We start from the raw sequence: 25564 nt of genomic DNA, 5'->3' as shown, positions 1-25564 counted from the left end.
TATTATGGTGGGTAAACAAATTACTGTTGATAAATTGATAGAAAAGCGAATAATTATGAGAATATCTAGGCATGATCATGTATATAGGCATCACGTCCGCGACAAGTAGACCGAAACGATTCTGTATCTACTACTATTACTCTACACATCGACTGCTACCCAACATGCATCTAGAGTCTTAAGTTCATAAGAACATAGTAACGCCTTAAGTAAGATCACATGATGTAGAGGGATAAACTCGTGCAATATGATATAAACTCCATCTTTTTATCCTCGATGGCAACAATACAGTACATGTTGTTTCCCCTACTGTCACTAGGATCGAGCACCGTAAGACTGAACCCAAAGCTAAGCACTTCTCCCATTGCAAGAAAGATCAATCTAGTAGGCCAAACCAAACCGATAATTCGAAGAGACTTGCAAAGATAAACCAATCATACATAAAAGAATTTAGAGAAGAATCAAATATTGTTCATAGATAATCTGGATCATAAACCCACATTTCATCGGATCTTTACAAACACACCGCAAAAGAAGATTACATCGAATAGATCTCCAAGTGAATCAAGGAGAAATTTGTATTGAGATCCAAATAGAGAGAACAAGCCATCTGGCTACTAGATGTGGACCCGAAGGTCTGCAGTAAACTACTCACACATGACCGGAGAGGCCATGGAGTTGATGTAGAGGCCCTCCGTGATCTATGCCCCCTCCGGCGGAGCTCCGGAAAAGGCCCCAAGATGGGATCTCTCGGGTACAGAAGGTTGCGGTGGTGGAATTAGGTTTTCGTGGTGCTCCTGGATGTTTGCGGGGTACGTGGACTTATATAGGAGGAAGAAGTAGGTCGGTGGAGCAACAAGGGGCCCACAAGGGTGGAGGGCGCGCCTAGGGGGTAGGCGCGCCCCCTGCCTCGTGGCCTCCTCGATTGTTTGTTGATGCCCACTCCAAGTCTCCTGGATCACATTTGTTGATAAAATCACGTTCCCGAAGGTTTCATTCCGTTTGGACTCTGTTTGATATTCCTTTTCGGCGAAACACTAAAATAGACAAAAAATAGCAATTTGGGCTGGGCCTTCGGTTAATAGGTTAGTCCCAAAAATAATATAAAAGTGTAAAAATAAGCCCATTAACATCCAAAATAGATAATATAATAGCATGGAGCAATCAAAAATTATAGATATGTTGGAGACGTATCAGTTGTGTAGTAGACATCATTAACACAATTGTCATTAAGAGAATTTATGATAAAATCATTGCAATCATGCTTTTCATAGAAGGAACTATCAAGTATGGTGCAATAGCAATGATCTCATGTTTAACATAAGTAACTATAGCAAATTCATCTTCATAAATATTGGCATCATGGCCATAATAATAGCAAGCATCATGTTCATCAAGGGATATTTCAATCAAATCATCGGAATCATAATTATCTATAGATTCATGTATATCATTATTTTCTTCCGAAGCAGCGGTCATTTTTTCAACAAATTCTTTGACATAGACATTATGAGCATAGTTTTCATGGCAGTATTTAAGTATGTCAAGATTTTTAGATTCATAGAGAGTAATATCATACTTTTCAATCAAAGAAGCAACTTCATAAGCACCCTTAAAAGCAACAAATTCTTCAATTTGTTCAATATCGTAGTAACTATCAACACCCCTTTCATAAGAAGATAAGATTTCATTACATTGAACTCACATAGGTAGGGGAGGTGTTTTTTAGGGTTCTTAGAGCAATAAGTCAGATCACAAATTTCACAAAGATTCCAAGCATAACATAGCAATCTGTTTATTTGATCCCATAAGAGTATCCCTTTTCAGAAAAACGGTGATGCACGAAATGAGCATGCTCATCTAAAGATTTCCCATCAACTAGGCTAGTTGGGGATTCAGCACAAGCGCATAAGGATCGAAGATGATCCAAGTAGAACACTGTAAGTGGATCCATAAGAATAGTTTTTTATCAAGCAAAGATGCAAGAAAATAGAAGGCACATGGAAACACAAAGAAAGATACACATGGGAAGAAGGTGGACGGAAAAAGAGGGCGAATAAAATGGAAAGGGTGAAGTGGGGGAGAGGAAAAACGAGAGGCAAATGGCAACTAATGTAATGCGGATGATAAGAGTTGTGATGGGTACTTGGTATGTCTTGACTTGGCGTAGATCTCCCCGGCAACGGCGCCAGAAATCCTTCTTGCTACCTCTTGAGCACGCGTTGGCTTTCCCTTGAAGAGGAAAGGGTGATGCATCAAAGCAGCGTAAGTATTTCCCTCAGTTTTTGAGAACCAAGGTATCGATCCAGTAGGAGACCACGCATGAGTCACCTCGTACCTACAGAAACAAATAAGAACCTCGCAACCAACGCGATAAACGGGTTGTCAATCCCTTCACGGCCACTTGCAAGAGTGAGATCTGATAGACATAATGAAAATAAGATAAATATTTTTGGTATTTTTATGATATAGATTGAAAGTAAAGTTTGCAAAATAAAATAGATTGGAAACTTGTATGATGGAGAATAGACTCGTGGGCCATAGGTTTCACTAGTGGCTTCTCTCAAGATAGCATAAGTATTACGATGGGTGAACGAATTAATGTCGAGCAATTGATAGAAAAGCGAATGATTATGAGAATATCTAGGTATGATCATGTATATAGGCATCACGTCCATGACAAGTAAACCGACTTATGCCTGCATCTACTACTATTACTCCACACATCGACGGCTATCCAGCATGCATCTAGAGTATTAAGTTCATAAGAACGAGTAACGCCTTAAGGAAGATGACATGATGTAGAGGGATAAACTCATGCAATATGATATAAACCCCATTTCTATCCTCGATGGCAACAATACAATACGTGTCATTTCCCTTTCCATCACTAGGATCGAGCACCGCAAGATTGTGAAGATAATATGCCCTAGAGGCAATAATAAAGTTATTATTTATTTCCTCATATCATGATAAATGTTTATTATTCATGCTAGAATTGTATTAACCGGAAACATAATACATGTGTGAATACATAGACAAACATAGTGTCACTAGTATGCATCTACTTGACTAGCTCGTTAATCGAAGATGGTTGAGTTTCCTAGCCATGGACATGAGTTGTCATTTGATTAACGGGATCACATCATTAGGAAAATGATGTGCTTGACTTGACCCATTCTGTTAGCTTAGCACTTGATCGTTTAGTATGTTGCTATTGCTTTCTTCATGACTTATACATGTTCCTATGACTATGAGATTATGCAACTCCCGTTTACCAGAGGAACACTTTGTGTGCCACAAAACTTCACAGTGTAACTGGGTGATTATAAAGGTGCTCTACAGGTGTCTCCAAAGGTACTTGTTGAGTTGGCGTATTTCGAGATTAGGATTTGTCACTCCGATTGTCGGAGAGATCTCTCTGGGCCCTCTCGGTAATGCACATCACTATAAGCCTTGCAAGCAATGTGACTAATGAGTTAGTTGCGAGATGATGCATTACGGAACGAGTAAAGAGACTTGCCGGTAATTAGATTGAACTAGGTATTGAGATACCGATGATTGAATCTTGGGCAAGTAACATACCGATGACAAAGGGAACAACGTATGTTGTTATGCGGTTTGACCAATAAAGATCTTCGTAGAATATGTAGAAGCCAATATGAGCATCAAGGTTCCGCTATTGGTTATTGACCGGAGACGTGTCTCGGTCATGTCTACATAGTTCTCGAACCCGTAGGGTCTGCACGCTTAAAGTTTGGTGACGATCAGAATTATGAGTTTTTCTATTTTGATGTACCGAAGGTAGTTCCGAGTCCCGGATATGATCACGGACATGACAAGGAGTCTCGAAATGGTCGAGACGTAAAGATCGATATATTGGACGAATATTCAGACACCGGAAGTGTTCCGAGTGGTTTCGGATAAAAACTGGAGTACCGGGGGGTTACCGAACCCCCCGGGAAGTTAATTGGGACTCATGGGCCTTAGTGGGAGAAGAGGAGGGGTGGCCAGGGCAGCCGCGCGCCCCCTTCCCCTCTAGTCGGAATTGGACAAGGAGGGGGGCGGCGCCCCCCCCCCCTTTTCCTTCTCCTCCTCTATCCCTTCCTTCCCTCTCCTACTACAACAAGGAAAAGGAGGAGTCCTACTCCCGGTGGGAGTAGGACTCCCCCCTGGCGCGCCCTCCTCCTGGCCGGCCGCCTCCCCCTTGCTCCTTTATATATGAGGGCAGGGGCACCCTAGAACAGACATGTTGATCTGTTGATCTATTCTAGCCATGTGCGGTGCCCCCCTCCACCATATTCCACCTCGGTTATATAGTAGCAGTGCTTAGGCAAAGCCCTGCGTCGGTAGCAACATCATCACTGTCATCACTCCGTCATGCTGATGGAACTCTCCCGTGAAGCTCTGCTAGATCGGAGTTCGCGGGACGTCATCAGGCTGAACGTGTGCTGAACTAGGAGGTGCCTTACATTCGGTACTTGGATCGGTCGGATCGTGAAGACATACGACTACATCAACCGCGTTGTGCTAACGCTTCCGCTTTCGGTCTACGAGGGTACGTGGACACACTCTCCTCTCTTGTTTCTATGCATCACCATGATCCTGAGTGTGCGTAGGAATTTTTTTGAAATGACTACGTTACCCAACAGATTGAACCCAAAGCTAAGCACTTCTCCCACTGCAAGAAAGATCAATCTAGTAGGGCAAACCAAACTGATAATTCGATGAGACTTGCAAAGATAACCAATCATACATAAAAGAATTCAGAGAAGATTCAAATATTGTTCATAGATAATCTTGATCATAAACCCACAATTCATCGGATCTCGACAAACACACCGCAAAAAGAGTTACATCGAATAGATCTCCAAGAAGATCGAGGAGAACTTTGTATTGAGATCCAAAGAGAGAGAAGAAGCCATCTAGCTAATAACTACGGACCCGAAGGTCTGAGGTAAACTACTCACACATCATCGGAGGGGCCATGGAGTTGATGTAGAGGCCCTCCATGATCAATGCCCCCTCCGGCAGAGCTCCGGAAAAGGCCCCAAGATGGGATCTCTTGGGTACACAAGGTTGCGGCGGTGGAAATAGGGTTTCGTGGTGCTCCTAGATGTTTGCGGGGTACGTAGATATATATTGGAGGAAGAAGTAGGTCGGTGGAGCCACGTGTTGGGTTCTACGGTAGGGTGCGTCGACTGCAAATTAAAATTTTCCTACGCGCAGAACAACCAAGAACATGCTACGGGAGATGGATCACAGTTCGTTACCACTAGATGTGCAGTGTCGTGCAGCGGAAGAAGAGTTGGGGCAGCGCGTCCACGTGGATCGTCTCCTCCTCGTCCGATCTCCGTCGTACAGTCGGTAGTCGGTTCCCACATACAGGTTCGCCGGAGCGGCGCAAGTGCACCGCCTCTAACAGTATCCGCGCGTGCAGGAGGAACGTCGTGCGGCGGACTGCTAGGTCCGATCACACAACCGGCGGCGAGTGGAGGTGTCTATTCGCAACACATGCAAACCCTAGTGGCAGCGCCGAAGTGATCAACCGCGTGAGTGTGCGTCACCTCCACTTTATATAGGCGTTCGTCGCAGGCTCAACACTTGGGCCTTGCACGGACCCTAAAGCCCATAAGTCTACTCGGCCACAATCCGAATACAGTTCGGATCACATCCGACCAGTGTCCTTGGATCCGACCTCGTAGGTTCCTTCCCTTAACTGCGCGACCCCTTAGGTTCAAGCCGTCTTGGTCGCAGTTTGGATCACCTCCGAACTGCACAGTTGGTAGAGGCCTCTAGCAAGGCATGCCGAACACCAAACGGACTATGAAGCCGGTTAGGCGAACATGTACATCATAATTCCATTCCTTTTGCCACACGATATATGCTATCGGGCTCAAGGCGAGTTTGTCATCCTTGTGCTAACCCAACCTCTTTCTCGTTCCAGTGATGCCGACCACAAACCGTATTATCTCATAATCCTTGTCGCATGGCCATGCTTATCCTGGTCGGATCACACAAGGGGCCCAGAGTATATCTCTCCTGATCGGAGGGGCAAATCCCATCTTGCTCGACCACGTCTCGTAGCATGGTTCTGGACAAACCCGAAACCTACCTTTATAACTACCCAGTTATGGAGTAGTGTTTGGTCGGCACAAAGCAAGTCTGTCACCATCCCGAGTACATGCGTCAGCTCAGGTCTTAGGACATAGAACATATGTTGTACTAGAGACTCATAGATGAAATATAGTTGCATCTCATAGTTGGGTCTGTCCGACTCGGACCTTATCTCGACTCGGATTCGACTACGTCGGATCCCACTAGATCCTTTCAAGTCCATATTATCCGGTTAGCATCCAATGCTCCATGGCTAGTGAGACCAAGCCATCGACCATGTCATATGCTAGTCTAGTTGGCTGCGCGTCCACACAGCCCTTTCGACTAGGGACCTTTTAGGACAGTCATCGTAAAATGCATAGTCCCACAAACAAGCCACGTACTTGCTGATACACATCATTGATAATGTCCAAGGACTATATTTATTCATAAACACATAGGAAATATCATCATACATGATTGCCTCTAGGGCATATCTCCAACAGTCTCCCACTTGCACTAGAGTCAATCAAATAGACATCGAATGCCCATAGCTCTAACGTGCCCCTCATGCTTGGGTTGTGGAAGCGGCTTAGTCAACGGATCCGCAACATTTGCATCCGTGTGAATTTTGCATAACTCTACATCACCACTCTTTACGATCTTTCGTATCAGGTGATATTTCTGATCTATGTGTCTGACCTTGTGGTGATTCCTCGGCTCCTTGGCTTGTGCGATGGCACCAGAATTATCACAATAAAGGTCCAACGGTTTTACCGAGGCTGGGAAAATACCAAGATCATCCAGAAAGTTCCGGATCCAAACACCTTCCTTTGCAGCTTCACAAGCCGCAATGTATTCGGCTTCTGTAGTAGAATCGGCCACCGTATCTTGCTTGGAACTCATCCAGCTCACTGCTCCTCCGTTCATGACGTACACGAATCCGGACTGTGATCGACAATCATCTCTGTCGGTTTGGAAACTAGCATCGGCGTAACCCCTTACGACGAGCTCTTCCTCACCTCCATAAACTAGGAACATCTCTTTAGTCCTTTTCAGGTACTTCAAAATAGTCTTTACCGCTGCCCAGTGACTCTCACCTGGGTTGGCCTGGTATCTACTTGTTAGGCTTATTGCAAAAGCAACATCGGGCCGCGTACATATCATGGCATACATGATGGATCCGATTGCCGAGGCATACGGAATCCTACTCATCCTGCTTCGCTCATCAGATGTCGAAGGACTCTGAGTCTCGCTTAGCCTTATACCATGTGAGAGTGGCAAGAACCCTTTCTTTGCCTCACTCATGTTGAACCGCTTCAACACTTTATCTATGTACGTGCTCTGGCTTAAGCCGAGCAGCCTCCTTGATCTATCTCTATAGATCTTAATGCCTAAAATGTACATTGCCTCACCAAGGTCCTTCATCGAAAACTTGCCATTCAATGACTCCTTGACCGAGTTCAGCATCGAAATATCATTTCCGATCAGTAGTATGTCATCCACATACAAGATCAAAAACACTATCGAGCTCCCACTTAACTTCTTGTATAAACAAGAGTCCTCTTCGCTTTTGATGAAGCCGAAACCAGTGACGACCTCATCAAAACGAATGTTCCAGCTCCGAGATGCTTGCCTCAACCCATAAATGGATCTCTTGAGCTTGCATACCTTACTAGTGCTAGTCAGATCGACAAAACCCTCGGGCTGTATCATATACACGTCCTCGGTTAAATTTCCATGAAGGAAAGCCATCTTGACATCCATATGCCATATCTCGTAATCGAAATATGCAGCTATAGCTAGTACGATCCTCACCGACTTCAGCATCGCTACCGGCGAGTAAGTCTCGTCGTAGTCAATTCCTTGAACTTGTCCATAACCCTTAGCGACAAGCCGAGCTTTGTGGATCTGAACATTTCCATCCACATCGGTTTTCTTCTTAAAGACCCATTTGCAACCAATGGCTGCTACACCAGGCGGCGGATCAACCAAGTCCCAAACTTGATTCTCATCCATGGACTTTAACTCGGATCTCATGGCCTCCAACCATGCCTCGGAATCTGGGCTCACCATCGCTTCCGCATACGTGGCCAGCTCATCACTTTCTAGAAACAATACATCATGCACTCTGTGCAATCTTTCCGACCTCTGTGGTTCTGGTGTCGCTTCCACTACGGGCTCCCTGGCTGACTCTGGTATGATCTCATCATTAGCCGAGCCGTCCCCGAGTGGTCCTCGAATTTCTTCGAGTCGGACCGTCCTCCCACTGGCCTCCCGACTGAGAAACTCTTTCTCAAGGAAAACCCCATTCCGTGCAACAAACACTTTGTTCTCTTCCCGGTTGTAGAAGCTATATCCCAAGGTTTCCCTCGGATATCCCACGAATATGAATTTGTCCGACTTGGGTGTAAGCTTGTTTGACATAAGTTTCTTGACAAATGCTTCACAACCCCAAATCTTTAGAAAAGACAAACTGAGAGTCTTCCCTGTCCACATCTCATGTGGTGTCTTATCTACAGATTTTTATGGTACCCTATTAAGTGTGAAAGCTGCAGTTTCTAGAGCGTATCCCCAGAATGACAAGGGTAAATCCGACTTGCTCATCATAGATCAAACCATGTCCAACAAGGTACGACTCCTCCGTTCCGATACACCATTTCTCTGTGGCGTACCCGGAGGTGTGAGCTGAGGTACTATACCTCTGCTTTTCAGATGATCATCAAACTCCTGGCTCATGTACTCACCTCCATGATCAGATCATAGAAGTTTTATAGTCTTGCCGAGCTGATTCTCAACCTCATTTTGAAACTCTTTGAACTTTTCAAAAGTCTCCGACTTGTGCCTCATCAAATAGGTATATCCATATCTACTCAAGTCGTCGGTAAAAGTCACGAAGTACTGATAGCCACCTCTGGCAGTTGTGCTCATTGGTCCACACACATCACTGTGTATCAGTTCCAACAGCTCGGATGCCCTCTCACAACTCTTTGCAAAAGGAGACTTAGTCATCTTGCCGAGCAAGAATGATTCGCATGTCTCGAACGACCCAAAGTCGGTCGAAGTTAGGAGTCCATCATCATGGAGCTTCTTCATGCGTTTCAGACTAATATGTCCAAGCCGGCAATGCCAGAAGTATGTCGGATTTATCTCATTAGGCTTATACCTCTTGACATTCACATTATAGACCGGTTCCTATTCTAGATTCAATATAAATAACCCATCAACAATAGGTGCATAGCCGTGGAACATACCATTCAAATAAATCGAACAACCATTGTTGTCGGTGTCAAAACCGGCGGATCTCGGGTAGGGGGTCCCGAACTGTGCGTCTAGGCGGATGGTAACAAGAGACGGGGGACATGATGTTTTTACCCAGGTTCGAGCCCTCTCGATGGAGGTAAAACCCTACTCCTGCTTGATTGATCTTGATGATATGAGTATTACAAGAGTTGATCTACCACGAGATCGAAGAGGCTAAACCCTAGAAGCTAGCCTACGGTATGATTGTTGTTCTTCTGGTCCTACGGACTAAACCCTCCGGTTTATATAGACACCGGAGGGGGCTAGGGTTACACAGAGCCGGTTACAAGGAAGGAGATCTACATATCCGTACTGCCAAGCTTGCCTTCCACGCCAAGGAGAGTCCCATCCGAACACGGGACGAAGTCTTCAATCTTGTATCTTCATAGTCCAATAGTCCGGCCAAAGGATATAGTCCGGCTGTCCGGATACCCCCTAATCCAGGACTCCCTCAGTAGCCCCTGAACCAGGCTTCAAGGACGATGAGTCCGGCGCGCGGATTGTCTTCGGCATTGCAAGGCAGGTTCCTCCTCCGAATACTTCATAGAAGATTTTGATCACGAGGATCGTGTCCGACTTTGCAAAACAAGTTCCACATACCATCGTAGAGAGAATAATATTTCCATAAATCTAATCTACTGACATACCCCGTAGTGTGACATCACACCATAGCCAGGTCTTTATTTGAACCGTTTTTCATAACCAATCTCAGCGTGTTTCGCGAGCCGGTTTCCTGGGCACGTCTTGTCGAAGCAGAGATTGTGTCCCCTTTATTACGGTATTCTCATCAATACGGACGTGGGTAACCCAACCGTGCCTATTGGTAGGACTCCTAGATCTTAGGCAAGTCCCAAACGGCCACGAGGAGGACACTTGATATTCACCCTCTTTATAAAGGGGACAAGGCTTTTTTCTTTTTTCCTCCCGTGCTCAATCAAATCCTTCCCCCGCCTCGAGTTCTAACACCCAAAACTCAGGTCAAGTGCTTCGGACCTTCAACTATGTCCGGATCCAACCTTCAAGGTCGGTGGATGCCTTCCTTCGTCACGGAGGAGGACATCAAGAAGTTGAGAGAGGCTAGATATCTGACCGCCGAAATTTCGCATCGGATGCCCGCCCGAGGGCAGGTCGTCCCTACTCCCGAACCCAACGAGAGCGTCGTGTTCGTCTCCCACTTCCTACGAGGACTAGGCCTCGCTCTGGATCCCTTTGTTAGGGATCTTATGTTCTATTATGGGCTAGATTTTCATGATCTGGCCCCGGATTCCCTTCTTCACATTTCGTCATTTATTGTTGTATGTGAGGCCTTCCTCCGCATTACCCCTCACATCGGCCTGTGGCTCAAGACCTTCGATGTGAAGCCTAAGATGATCAAGGGGCAGCACATAGCGTGCGGAGGCGCTTTAATAAGCAAAATTGCTGATGCTCCATGGCCCGAGGGTAGCTTCCCAGAGGTGTCCGGATTGTGGCAGCGGGAGTGGTTCTACATCACAGCTCCCCGAAGTGCCAAGTGGGTAGCTGTCCCCACCTTTCGCTCAGGCCCCCTACCATAACTGACGTCATGGATCAGCAAGGGGCTGAGCTGGGGTCCAGCCAACGACGTGCTGCAAAGTCGTATCCGAGATCTCTTTGAGAGATATTTTAGTCTGCTTATGGTAGTGCAAGTTATGCTAGTTCATCGAGTCCAGCCTTGCAAACGTCGGCCCCTTCGCATGTGGGAATTCAACCCGGAAGGACCGCGAGCTCTTCAACACTTCCTTGGCATGACACCGGAGGAGATGTACAAATTGTTCTTCGGACCACAAATAATGTGTCCAGACATCACTGAGGATGCAGGTCTGAGCTGCAATCGCCCGGATACCCAAGTAAGTAGCCCCGCATCCGAACACACTGTCCGTTTGTTTATCGCAACGTCGCCCTAAAAATCCGTTCTTTGACCAGGATTGGATAGCGAAGGCAAAGTTGATCAGGTGTCCGGCCCCCCTCCCTGAGACATCGCCAAATCCCGTGCTAAGCATGATGCTGGAGATCGCGCCTTATCAAGCGCCCTCAGGAGAAGATAAAGGGGGGACAAGGAGGCTAGCGCCTCCGCGAAGGAGGTTAACCGGGGAGGAGGAACTGAAACTTCCTCTCCCCAGGGAAGGAAGAGGGACGCCTCTGAGGACCCGGAGACCACGGTCTCCAAACGGGCGAAGAAATCTTCGCCGAAGGGTCCTGCCCTGGGGGATACCCCGGCCGCACAATGCCCTCAAGGGGATCAGCCCTCCACCAAGCTGTAAGTAAAAGGGTACTTAATAATGAAAATATCTCGCCTTACTTCTGAGGAAAATAACCGAAGCATTTATCTTGCAGTTCGGATCTTAGCCCTTCTCAGCAGAGCTCGCCTTCAGGGGATCTTCTTCCAGAGATGATGGAGAGCGAAACGCCTCCCCCTGCCATACCGCTTCATGAGGCGGGCGACCCCGAGGTGTCGCCGCGGAGGGCTTCTCCTGATCCGGCAAGGCCAGAAGGTAATCCTATGGCCACCCGAAGTCCTCAGTATCCGGCTCTTGAAGAGGGCAATCGAAAGAGTCCGGCACCGTCTGGTGTACGGTCGGATGTACTGAGGGATCTGCTAGAGCAAGCGGCTGTCTCAGAAGAGCACCGCACATTGATGAGTACGGTGATTGAAAGGATTTTGTTTGCCGAAAGTGGGTTGCATGAAGCCTTTATGAGTCTACTGACGGGTTTTGAGGTACGCGAAATGATGTACATTTTTGACAGTACCGTACATTTTTAGATGTGCCCTGTGTAGATAGTAGCCCCTGAGACTCTTGGTGCTGTCGAAGACGACAGCGCACAGAGGATCATAGTCCCAGGAATAATCGTGCCGCCTTAATATGCAGGTGGCGGAGGGTCCGCTGCCTAGTCGGGCTGATGAGTTTGCCGAGCTAAAGCGGCAGCTTGACGTGGCAGACGCTGACATCGTACTTATCAACAAGCGGCTTGACGAGGCACAGGGTATGTGATTCCTCCGGTGACACATGGGAAGAGGAGCATGATGCCAGTATCTATAACATGTGTGTGAATGCAGATGAAGCTGCGGCCGTGGAGAACCTTCGGGCGGAACTTGCCCGAGCCAAAGAATAAGCCAGGAAAAGCGATGCGGCTACCCTAAAGGCAATCGAGGAGTTGAAAGCCGAACAGGCTACTCATTGCCAAAGCAAGGAGGAAATAGCCAGGAGGGCTGTGGAATTGAAGAACGCCGCTGACCGTTACGAGCTTCTTGAAAAGGAAGATCGAGCAAAGAGGACAGACCTGGAGAAGGCCACGATGACGACCAAAGACACCCGCTCTGCAATGAGAGTGGTGAAGGAGGAGCTGCGTCAAGCCGGGGATATCGCGGCTAGGAAGCCCTTTATGCTGCGGATGAAGTTTGGAGATCCTCGGTACGCCTCTTTGGACCTGCTGTGGAGTTCTGCGGACGCATATCTGGACTTAGCGGCGAGTGCTGCCGATGCGGCTGAATACTTCCCAGATCGAAAAGAACGCGAAGTGGAAAAGCTGTTCTGGTCACAATTTAACGTTCCAGAGCGTCCGCTTCCATTGACTGATCGGTTGGCCGAATGGGCCGAGCTAAATAGATTGTCCGGACTCGCCATGAGGTCTGTTGTGGATCATCTGTGGCCGGAAAGGCCAAAGCCGAACAGTTATTCTAGTTTGGTGCAGCAGTTCCTTGGTGCGGTGCCGCACATCAACGCGATGAAGAGGTCGGCATGCGTAGAGGGTGCGCGGATGGCCCTTGCCCGTGTGAAGACATACTGGGCGGAGATGGAGGCCACCGCCATTGCAGCCCAAGATTCAGATGAGAGCCGAGTACCTGCCGAGCACTACTTTCGAGAAGTTATTGAGGGTGCTCGTTCGATAGAAGCGCAGTGCTCGAAGAATATTATGTTCTAATGACATGTATTCCCATTGAAAAACAATGTTTTATTGAGTTTATCAAGGTTGTTTTTATACTTTTGCCCGAAAGTACTATGATGCCTCCTATGCGGCCGTTTATGTATATATGTATATAACCTGAAAGATGGAAGTCATCGGCTTCAGCCCCCACGCATATAATGCGGGGGTGCTCGCAGAAGACGCATGTTCACACTTGATCCAACGTCTTGGTCCATTAAGGAGGTGATAGCGCAGCGAACTAGGCAATCAGACTATAATGCTTTAACACTTTCACTTAGCCAGAGGAGTTTGACAGTGGGGCTACTATATAGCCCCTGGTGGCTCCGCGCTCATCCGAATTCGGGGCGCGTACATGCCTGGTCGGGAAACGGCCCTTTGTTAAGGCGAAGGAATCCTGAAGATTCCACTAGGTCATCGAGTGGTTGACTAGTCTCACGCTATATCATGACAGTCAGTTTTCGGCTTTCTCTACTGAGGTGCTCGTCCGGATGAACCAGGGCACAATCGCAGTAGTTCTCCTGGTGCCACCCTAGCCGATAGAGCGGAATGTAAGGCAGCAAAACACGGGAGCCAGGCAAACCCAACATTTGACCAAAGACATGATTCGGAGCTGATGCATATAAGGCCAAACTCGCGACGCCGAACACTCCCTAAGGTATTCGGTCTTTATGATGTAAACCGGGCTAAACAGTGCCCTTTGTAATAAGCCCCTGGTGTCCAAGTATGTGCAATATTCTGACGTGGCCACATGCCAATACGTCAGCATCCTTCTTAGTTGTACTGAGAATCCGAGGGATGTGTATCAACAAGAGATAGTAAAAAAGGTTTACGCAGGGTCTTAATCTAAAAAGAATCCTTGGAACGGGTCCCTGCTGCACGTCTGCGCCTGTGTCTCTGTTGTGCCGTATCCTGGACGGGTGTAGCACGATGGTCATCTGAAAAAGAGAGGAACTTAGGTGAAAAGTTGTCGTGCAAAAGGTAGGTTTAAAGAAACCATGTACAATTCAAGATGAGTAAAAATTGCCACTTGTCTGCGCCCGTTGAGCCCCTTGTATTTGTAATAGGGGTGTGGCCATCAAACCTGTATGAATTGCTTATAGCTGTGCCAGACTCGTCTAACTGTGTCTGTGGTCTTGACGACCTATCGAATGCTTTAGTTGGTGAGGCTGTTTTAGTGTGCGGCTGCCAAGGCGGCCCGGACTCTCTTCGCGTGCAGGAATCACTCAATATTTCCATTTACTGTAATGATGCCACGTGGACCGGGCATCTTAAGCATGAGGGAAGCATAATGCGGTATTGCATTAAAGTGAGCGAAAGCTTCGCATCCAAGTAGTGCTTGATAGCCACTTTGGAACAGAGCAATGTGGAAGGTTAAATTTTCGCTATGGAAGTTATCGGGGAAGCCGAATATAACCTCTAGTAGCAGGGAGCCCGTGCAATGAGCCCCTGGGCCTGGCGTTACTCCTTTAAAGGTAGTATTGCTATGGCTGATTTTTGTTGGTCTATCCCCATTTTGCGGACTGTGTCCTGATATATCAGGTTTAAACTACTGCCGCCGTCCATCAGGACTCGTGTGAAGTGGTATCCATCAATTATAGGGTCTAACACCAAGGCAGCCCATCCTGCATGCTGGATACTTTCCGAGTAATCCCGATGGTCAAAGGTGATCGGTTTGGACGACCAGTGGTAGAACTCCGCGGTGATAGGCCCTGGGGCATGTGTCTCTAGGAGTGCCGCTTTGTTTCTCCCCTTCATCATGTGTAACTCGTTTACTGCTTTGACTTCTGGTGGGAATTTCTTCTGTTCCCCGGTGCTTTGCTTGCGAGGCTCGTCCTCGTCTTCGCTTGGTGTATCCTGCCCCTTGTGTTCGGCGTTGAGTTTGCCGGACTGCTTGAAGACCCAACATTCTCTATGGGTATGATTTGCAGGTTTATCGGGGGTGCTGTGGATCTGACATAGTTTGTCCAGAATCTTGTTCATGCTGGACAGTTCGTCTCTGTTGCCTTTGGAGGGCAGCTTTTGCTGACCTGGCCGAGAGCTTCTGAATCTGGTGTTTACCGTTGTGCTCTTCGGGCTGTCTTCTTTATTCTGGCGCTTGTTTTTGCTGCGTCGTGGCTTTCCGTTTCCGTCCCTGACTTCGGATGTAATTGGATTGCTGGTGCTGCATCAGGCTAACCAGCTGTCCTCGCCCGCGCAAAAGCGGGTCATGAGGCTTGTTAATGCTGCCATTGTTCTCAGCTTTTCTTGGCCGAGGTGTCTAGCAAATCATTCGTCTCGAATGCTATGCTTGAAAGCTGCTAAGGCTTCGGCGTCCGGACAGTCGACTATTTGCTTCTTTTTAGTGAGAAACATGTTCCAAAGTTTTCGGGCTGACTCTCCGGGCTGTTGAGTTATATGACTTAAATCGTCTGCATCCGATGTTCGGACATAGGTCCCTTGAAAATTTTCCCGAAAAGCGTCTTCGAGCTCTTCCCAGCTTCCAATGGAGTTTTCGGGGAGGCTTTTAAGCAAGTGCCGAGCTGGCCCTTTGAGCTTGAGGGGTAAGTACTTGATGGCGTGGAGATCATCTCCTCAAGCCATGTGGATATGGAGGATGTAGTCCTCAATCCAGACCCCAGGGTCTGTCGTTTCGTCATACGCCTCTATGTTTACAGGTTTGAATCCCTCTGGAAATTCATGGTCCAGCACCTCATCGGTGAAACATAGGGGGTGTGCAGCACCCCTATATTTGGGTGTACCGTGGTGTTCGGATTTTTGTTGTGTTGCATTGCGTGCTAGAGCGCTTGCTTGGCCTATAGATGGATCTGGTTGCGCCGTCCTTTTGATGCGAGCCCTCACGTGGATCGCGTACTGGCTTGTGTGCGGCGTCATTTGCCGCTCTATGTTGGCCACGAGGTCGTCTATCCGACCGGATGGCTGTTTTGTTTTTTGATTGCGGGGGATCTAAGGCTTCCTCATTGAATTCAGGTAGCAGCTTTCGCTTCGGGTAGCTCTTTGTGTGGCGACTACCGCCGTACTTTGCTGCAGTGTTGAGTACTTCACTCCATCTAATTCTGAGTGTGTCTTGTGCAGCCCTGAGCCTTTGCTTCTGCTTTTTCAGACTCCTCGCAGTGGCAACAAGCCTTTGATGGGTATTCTGTTGCTCCGGGTGCCTGTCCGGTGTGATGTCATCCAGACTGTTATCTTCGCCAGAGTCGGGTTGTTCGGTTTGATTCTCCGTGTTGCCATGGTCGGACGGTGGTTCAATGCTGTGTTTGTCGTCCGCTGGCTCACCCTGCTCTATCGCTGGGTCTATATGATCGTTGTTTCTGTCGAGGCGGGATTTGGAGCGGCGCTTATGCCGCCTCTTTGACTGCCTCTCGAGGGAACGATCCTTCGTTGCGTCCTTCCGTTCCTCGTCGTCGTTTTCTTTGGGTGTTTCCACCATGTATACATCATATGCTGAAGTGGGCATCCAGTGCCCTATGGGCAGTGGCTCCTGTTCGTCTCCTGCATCGTCGTCCATACCGTCGATGTCTTCGGAGTCAAAGGCGAGCATGTCGATCAAATCATCGATAGTGGCTACTAAGTGGGTGGTGGGTGGGCGGCGAATTTCCTCGTCGTCCGCATCCCGATCTGGTCGGCCATAGTTCGGCCAGGACTCTCCTGACAAGGAGAGAGACCTTAATGAGTTCAGTATGTTGCCAAAGGGCGAGTGCTGAAAGATATCCGCGGAGGTGAACTCCATGATCAGCGCCCAGTTGGATTCGATAGGCACGGGCGCAGGCGTTTCGGAGTCCGTGGCCGAGGAAGAATCTGGCAGTTCAGCGTCACGGCTCCCATGAAGGGTAAGGTCGGTATTTGGCTCAATCGCCGATGAAGATGCGGCCTCCGTGGCGGGGTCTATCCACCCGTCCTTGGATGGTGCAACTGGCTCCGAATTGAGGATCAGAGCGGTCGCCGGTGCGATCTCCCGAACACTGTCCGATGGTAGAGCTATATTGTGCTCATCGTGACCGTGCGGCGCACTCGGCAAGGGCTCGAATCCGTCGAAGATCAAGTCTCCGTGGATGTCAGCCGTGTGGTTTATGCTTCCAAACCTAACCTGGTGACCAGGGGCGTAACTCTCGATCTGCTCCAGATGGCCAAGCGAGTTGGCCCGCAGTGTGGAGCCGCCGAATACAAAGATCTGTCTAAGGAGATAAGTCTCACCCCGGACTGCATCGCTATCGATGATTCAAGGGGCCATCCAGCCTAACGATGACGACACAGAGGAACTCTCAATGAAAGCACTAATGTCGGTGTCAAAACCGGCGGATCTCGGGTAGGGGGTCCTGAACTGTGCGTTTAGGCGGATGGTAACAAGAGACGGGGGACACGATGTTTTTACCCAGGTTCGGGCCCTCTCAATGGAGATAAAACCCTACTCCTGCTTGATTGATCTTGATGATATGATTATTACAAGAGTTGATCTACCATGAGATCGAAGAGGCTAAACCCTAGAAGCTAGCCTATGGTATGATTGTTGTTCTTCTGGTCCTACGGACTAAACCCTCTGGTTTATATAGACACCGGAGGGGGCTAGGGTTACACAGAGTCGGTTACAAGGAAGGAGATCTACATATCCGTACTGCCAAGCTTGCCTTCCACGCCAAGGAGAGTCCCATCCGGACACAGGACGAAATCTTCAATCTTGTATCTTCATAGTCCAACAGTCCGGCCAAAGGATATAGTCCGGCTGTTTGGATACCCCCTAATCCAGAACTCCCTCAATTGTCCTTTAAATTGAATTCATAACCCTGACTCATCAAGCATGAGGCAGAAATAATGTTCCGAGTAAGTGCAGGAACGTAATAACAATTATTCAATTTCAAAATAAATCCACAAGGAAGCTGGAGCTGCATCGTGCCAACCTCCAACGTAGCAACTCTTGCTTTGTTGTCGACCCTGATGTCAATCTCCCCTTGTGCCACACGCCTAGTTCTTACCAGCCCCTACATCGAGTTGCAAATGTGAAGAACCGATCCGGTATCAAATACCCAAGAGCTTCTAGGTATGTCAGCAAGGTAAATGTCTATAACATATGCAACAAGTGTACCTTTACCTGAAGCAGCATTCCCGACCTTCTTGCCATGCTCTGCAAGCCACTTGCTACAGTTCCTCTTCCAGTGACCAGTTTCCTTGCAATGATAGCAAATGGTCTTTGAGTCCGGTCCAGCCTTCGGCGCAGCGGTGGAGGTTACCGTCTCCATGCCCTTTGCCTTAGCCTTTTTCTTGGACCAACTCTTCTTGAACTTAGCCGATTTCTGCACCATCAACACTTGATGCGTGCCTTTCTTAATATCCTGCTCTGCCACTTTGAGCATCCCATGCAATTCAGTGAGCTTCTTATCCATGCCATGCATATGATAGTTCGAGATGAACGTCCCATAGCTGGGCGGAACCCCGAACTGCATCAGTAGCCAGCTCATCCAAGAGCGGGAAGCCCAACCGATCCAAAGCTTGCACATATCCGATCATCTTGATCACATGCGGGCTCAGTGGATCACCTTCCTTCAGCTTACAATCCATCAAGGATCGCCAGACGTTGAACCTTTCGATCCTAGCCTGCACCTGAAACATGCTCTTGAGACTCTCGATCATATCGAAAGCCCCGACGTCTTTGAAATGCTGCTGCAAATCGGGCTCCATACAAGCCAGCATGAGGCAGCTGATCTCGTTTGATTCATCAATGAGTTTCTGGTAGGCATTCTTGGTTGTGGTACTAGCATTATCGGCAGGTTCCTCTAGAAGCGGATCCTCTAGAACATGTCCCTTTTTATCATGCTTGAGAACAATTCTCAAATTTCTATATCAGGTAGTAAAGTTTGTTCCATTCAGTTTATCCTTTTTCAGAATTGATTTCAATGCAAAGTTGGGTTGAGCAGGTGGTGCCATTGATCTACAACAGAAAAATATGCAATCACTAAGCAATGTGTTTATGTAGAGTAATTCTAGCCTTAAATAGAAATACTCCCACTGAAGTCAGCATCCCTCCGCAAACTCTCAGTGATTCAAGATCCGACTAGCACATGTGACTAGTGAGCTTTAGCATCAATGCTAGACAACATGCCTATCCGGTAAGCAACTCCTTGCTAATCGTATCTCTATACAACTCCTGTCGGTCGGGTAGGTATCTCATACCCCCGGCTCCCAACCACTTTTGCCACAAGGCCCAAAACCGTTTTGATAGCCTTCTCAAGTTAACCTAATGCAGTGCATGTCCATGTCCGACACGAACCCTTCAGTTTAAGGACACCTAGCAGCACCCCAATTTTATGAGCCCACTACTAGACATACTTCACATGCGAAGGTGCAACATCGGGAATGGCAATTTACTTGATATTCATGAGGGGTCTTTCTACCATTCTAACATGCATAGAAACAAAGAAGCATAACAATCACAAGTAGAACATATATTGTGAAATAGTATGGCTCCTTCATGGATGTTCTTCCAAGTCGGCTCCAACTCCGATGACCATCTAGAAACTCCATCTTGTTTGTCACACCGGGACGCCAAGCCACCAACCTGATCTCTATTATCCAAATACTACAACTAGTAATGAATTTTGCATAGAGTCATAAGTCGACACGCAGGTCGTTATACAATATAATGACAGCACTTTGGCTCCTGCCGGCTGACAAACATGACACGCAGGCCATGAATAATTTACACACATGCATCACATACACATGAGACATACTATTCACATCAAACCTGCAAAATAAAGTTATGCATAGAATCGCATTCTACCAGTTTTGAGTGATCGTGTACGAAATACAAGGCGCTACACACACGGCGGTCCCGGAACCCCCCGGGGAGTTAATTGGGCCTCATGGGCCTTAGTGGGAGAAGAGGAGGGGCGGCCAGGGCAGCCGCGTGCCCCCTTCCCCTCTAGTCCGAATTGGACAAGGAGGGGGGGCCTTTTCCTTCTCCTCCTCTCTCCCTTCCTTCCCTCTCCTATTCCAACAAGGAAAAGGAGGAGTCCTACTCCCGGTGGGAGTAAGACTCCCCCTTGGCGCGCCCTCCTCCTGGTCGACCGCCTCCCCCTTGCTCCTTTATATACGGGGGCAGGGGGCACCCTAGAACACACAAGTTGATCTGTTGATCTATTCCAGCCGTGTGCGGTGCCCCCCTCCACCATATTCCACCTCGATTATATCATAGTGGTGCTTAGGCGAAGCCCTGCCTCGGTAGCAACACCATCACCGCCATCATGTCGTCGTGCTGACGGAACTCTCCCGTGAAGCTCTGCTGGATCGGAGTTCGCGGGACGTCATCGAGCTGAACATGTGCTGAACTCGGAGGTGTCGTACGTTCGGTACTTGGATCGGGTGGATCGTGAAGACGTACGACTACACCAACCGCGGTGTGCTAACGCTTCCACTTTCGGTCTACGAGGGTACATGGACACACTCTCCCCTCTCGTTGCTATGCATCACCATGATCCTGAGTGTGCGTAGGATTTTTTTGAAATTACTACGTTACCCAACAGATTTAACCCAAAGCTAAGCACTTCTCCCATTGCAAGAAAGATCAATCTAGTAGGCCAAACCAAACTGATAATTCAAAGAGACTTGCAAGGATAACCAATCATACATAAAAGAATTCAGAGAAGATTCAAATATTGTTCATAGATAATCTTGATCATAAACCCACAATTCATCGGATCTCGACAAACACACCACAAAAAGAGTTACATCGAATAGATCTCCAAGAAGATCGAGGAGAACTTTGTATTGAGATCCAAAGAGAGAGAAGAAGCCATCTAGCTAATAACTACGGACCCGAAGGTCTGAGGTAAACTACTCACACATCATCGGAGGGGCCATGGAGTTGATGTAGAGGCCCTCCATGATCAATGCCCCCTCCGGCAGAGCTCCGGAAAAGGCCCCAAGATGGGATCTCTTGGGTACACAAGGTTGCGGCGGTGGAAATAGGGTTTCGTGGTGCTCCTAGATGTTTGCGGGGTACGTAGATATATATTGGAGGAAGAAGTAGGTCGGTGGAGCCACGTGTTGGGTTCTACGGTAGGGTGCGTCGACTGCAAATTAAAATTTTCCTACGTGCAAAACAACTAAGAACATGCTATGGGAGATGGATCACAATTCGTTACCACTAGATGTGCAGTGTCGTGCAGCGGAAGAAGAGTTGGGGAAGCGCGTCCACGTGGATCGTCTCCTCCTCGTCCGATCTCCCTCGTACAGCCGGTAGTCGGTTCCCACATACAGGTTCACCGGAGCGGCGCAAGTGCACCGCCTCTAACAGTATCCGCGCGTGCAGGAGGAACGTCATGCGGCGGACTGCTAGGTCCGATCACACAACCGGCGGCGAGTGGAGGTGTCTATTCGCAACACATGCAAACCCTAGTGGCAGCACCGAAGTGATCAACCGCGTGAGTGTGCGTCACCTCCACTTTATATAGGCGTTCGTCGCAGGCTCAACACTTGGGCCTTGCACGGACCCTAAAGCCCATAAGTCTACTCGGCCACAATCCGAATACAGTTCGGATCACATCCGAACAGTGTCCTCAGATCCGACCTCGTAGGTTCCTTCCCTTAACTGCGTGACCCCTTAGGTTCAAGCCGTCTTGGTCGCAGTTTGGATCACCTCCGAACTGCACAGTTGGTAGCGGCCTCTAGCAAGGCATGCCGAACACCAAACGGACTATGAAGCTGGTTAGGCGAACATGTACATCATAATTCCATTCCTTTTGCCACACGATATATGCTATCGGGCTCAACGCGAGTTTGTCATCCTTGTGCTAACCCGACCTCTTTCTCATTCCAGTGATGCCGACCACAAACCGTATTATCTCAAAATCCTTGTCGCATGGCCATGCTTATCCTGGTCGGATTACACGAGGGGCCCAGAGTATATCTCTCTTGATCGGAGGGGCAAATCCCATCTTGCTCGACCACGTCTCGCAGCATGGTTCTGGACAAACCCGAAACCTACCTTTATAAGTACCCAGTTACGGAGTAGCGTTTGGTCGGCCCAAAGCAAGTCTGTCACCATCCCGAGTACATGCGTCAGCTCAGGTCTTAGGACATAGAACATATGTTGTACTAGAGACTCACAGATGACATATCGATGCGTCTCATAGTTGGGTCTGTCCGACTCGGACCTTATCTCGACTCGGATCCGACTACGTAGGATCCGACTAGATCCTTCCAAGTCCATATTATTTGGTTAGCATCCAATGCTCCATGGCTAGTGAGACCAAGCCATCGACCGTGTCATATGCTAGTCTAGTTGGTTGCGCGTAAACATAGCCCTTTCGACTGGGGACCTTTTAGGACAGTCATCATACAATGCATAGTCCCACAAACAAGTCACGTACTTGCTGATACACATCATTGATAATGTCCAAGGGCTATATTTATTCATAAACACATAGAAAATATCATCATACATGATTGCCTCTAGGGCATATCTCCAACACCACGAGGGGCCCACGAGGGTGGAGGGCGCGCCCAGGGGGTAGGCGCACCCCCCTACCTCGTGGCCTCCTTGTTGATTGCTTGACGTCCACTCCAAGTCCTCTGGATCACGTTTGTTTCAAAAATCGTGCTCCCGAAGGTTTCATTCCGTTTGGACTCTGTTTGATATTCCTTTTCTACAAAACACTGAAATAGGCAAAAAACAACAATTTGGGCTCGGCCTCCAGTTAATAGGTTAGTCCCAAAAATAATGTAAAAGTGTAAAATAAAGCCCATTAACATCCAAAATAGATAATATAATAGCATGGAGCAATCAAAAATTATAGATACATTGGAGACGTATCACCCGCCACCTGCTCGACCCACAGCATGGGCTCCTTCCGTGCGCCTGGCTGGAGCGCTCAAAGGTGGGGGGCTGCTGGAGCTGTTTGAACTAGGAGGAAGAACCCAGGGCGAAATGGTGAGCAGCGGCGACCCCGGAGTATTTGGCGAGGCAGGCGTTGGGCCGGAGATCCGCCGCATCCACGACTGGGTTCTCGAGGGGTAAGTCACGCATCTTGTTTAGATTGAGCTTAGTTGTGCATTTGAAAAGTCGATTCGAGTAGGTTTGCCCAATTGGTGTGCTAATTCTGTCTCTGTTTTTCGTCGGTTAGGATGGAGTTGCGGTTTGCTTTCTTGGTGTACATTAGAAGGGACCGGTACATGTTCGATGCAAAGGATAAGAAGAAATACCAAGGAGGTTTCGATTATCGGTTGTTAATGGCTAGTAATTGGAGTTTTAGACAATTTGGGGAGGTAATTTGTAGCCAATATCCTTGGGTTTTGCTTGATGAAGTGGTATACAAATACTATGATGGGGGAAAGAAATGGGTGACAGTTAGTAATGATGAAGAGCTAGCTACCATGTTTGCTAGGCATAAAGAGAAAGATAATTTTCATGTGAGGCTGCAAATTGATGTGCTTGAGCAGGCATTTGGACCTAGGATGACGGGTGCAACATCTCAGGGAGAACCAAGTCGTCGTAATGGCATCTCTAGCCAGAACAGTTCAGTTGGTGCACGGCGACGTGGTGGCTCGACAAGTGTGGGCAACGGCAGTAGGGTCCCCCTTGAAGTGGATCCTGATGACTACAATTCTGGGGTTGGTGAAGAGAAGCTATATTCTGATGTTATTCAGAATTTACGACAGGTACCTCGGGTTGAAAACCAAGATGAGGCTCACAATGCAGTCTGTGTGGATGATGACGCGGTGGGTGAGGACAAAGACCTTGTGGCTATTGAATGGGACCCTTTGAATCCTCATATGGAAGAAGGTACCGTTTTTGCATCCATGACTGACTATAGAAATGCACTTGTGACATACTGCATCAAGGTAGAACGTACTTTCAAAGTTGACAAGAGCGATCAAGTACGTTACAGAGTGCACTGTCCGACTGAGGGTTGTCCATGGAGGCTACTCACATCTAAAATGCGAAATAGCACTAACGTTCAGGTCAAAGTGAACCCTTTTAAGCACACATGCCAGGAATCAACCCTTGGGAAGGATACAATCAGTAGAGCCAAGTCAAGATGGGTGGCAAAAGAAGTAAAGAAGTGGGTGAAAGAAAACCAGCAAGTGGGTCCAAAGGAATTGCAGAAGAACATCAAAGATAAGTTCAAGATAGATTTACCATACATGAGGTTGTTCAATGGTAAACAACATGCTATGGATTCTATTTATGGTAACTGGCAGGAAAGTTTTCAATTGTTGTATTCATTCACAGGTGAAGTGGAGAGGACAAGCCCAGGTAATATTGTAGATATTGATCACCACACCGTGGAGTACACATTCAGGGGAGTGACAAAGACCAAGGAATGCTTTAGGAGGGTTTTTGTCTGCTTTGAGGCTTGTCGCCGGGGTTTTTTGGCAGGCTGCAGGCCTTATTTGGCTATTGATGCCACTTTTCTCACAGGGAGGTTTAAAGGATAGTTAGTAGCAGCTTGTGCAGTTGATGCACACAGTTTTGTATTTCCAGTTGCCTACGGTGTGCTGGAGACAGCGTCTGAGGAGAGCTGGACTTGGTTTTTGCATAATCTGCGCCGAGCTATTGCACATCCCAATGGGTTGGTCATTCATACAGATACCTGCAAAGGTTTAGAAGTGGTCATGGACAATGTGTTCCCTGGAGTAGAGCATAAGGAATGCATGCGTCACCTTGCTGCAAATTTCATGAAGAAATTCAAAGGAAATGTGTATACCGACAATTTATGGCCAGCATCTTTGACTTGCAGTGTGAAGAAGCACAACTACCACTTGAGGCAGTTATACATGAATCCCAAAGTGAAAGAATACTTGGAAACACACCACTCCAAGTTATAGGCCAGAAGCCAATTCAGTGAACTGAGCAAAGTTGACTATGTGCACAATAATCTAGTAGAGTCTTTCAACAACAATCTGGAAACTAAAAGGTCATTATTTGGTGGATTTGCTTGACAGGATAAGGATATAATACATGTAGAAATTTCATTATCGTGCAGGAATAGCTGAGGCAAAATTCATGGGCCACATTATCATTCCTGCCGTGATGAATGAACTAAAGCAGAAAACAACAGGCTTGGAAATGAATATGACTCTTTGCTCGGGTACCACAGCAGAGATATCATATTTGGATAAACAGAAGAGGGAATGGAGATATCCAGTGGATTTAGAAGCTAGAACTTGCAGTTGTAGGCAATGGCAGATAACTGGGTTTCCATGCATTCATGCCTTGTTTTTCATCACT

Source organism: Triticum aestivum, chromosome 3A (genome assembly GCF_018294505.1).
Source record: "Triticum aestivum cultivar Chinese Spring chromosome 3A, IWGSC CS RefSeq v2.1, whole genome shotgun sequence".
In the NCBI taxonomy this organism is placed as follows: Eukaryota; Viridiplantae; Streptophyta; class Magnoliopsida; order Poales; family Poaceae; genus Triticum; species Triticum aestivum.
The sequence above is the reverse complement of the archived record's forward strand: the minus strand, read 5'-3'. Positions refer to the sequence as shown.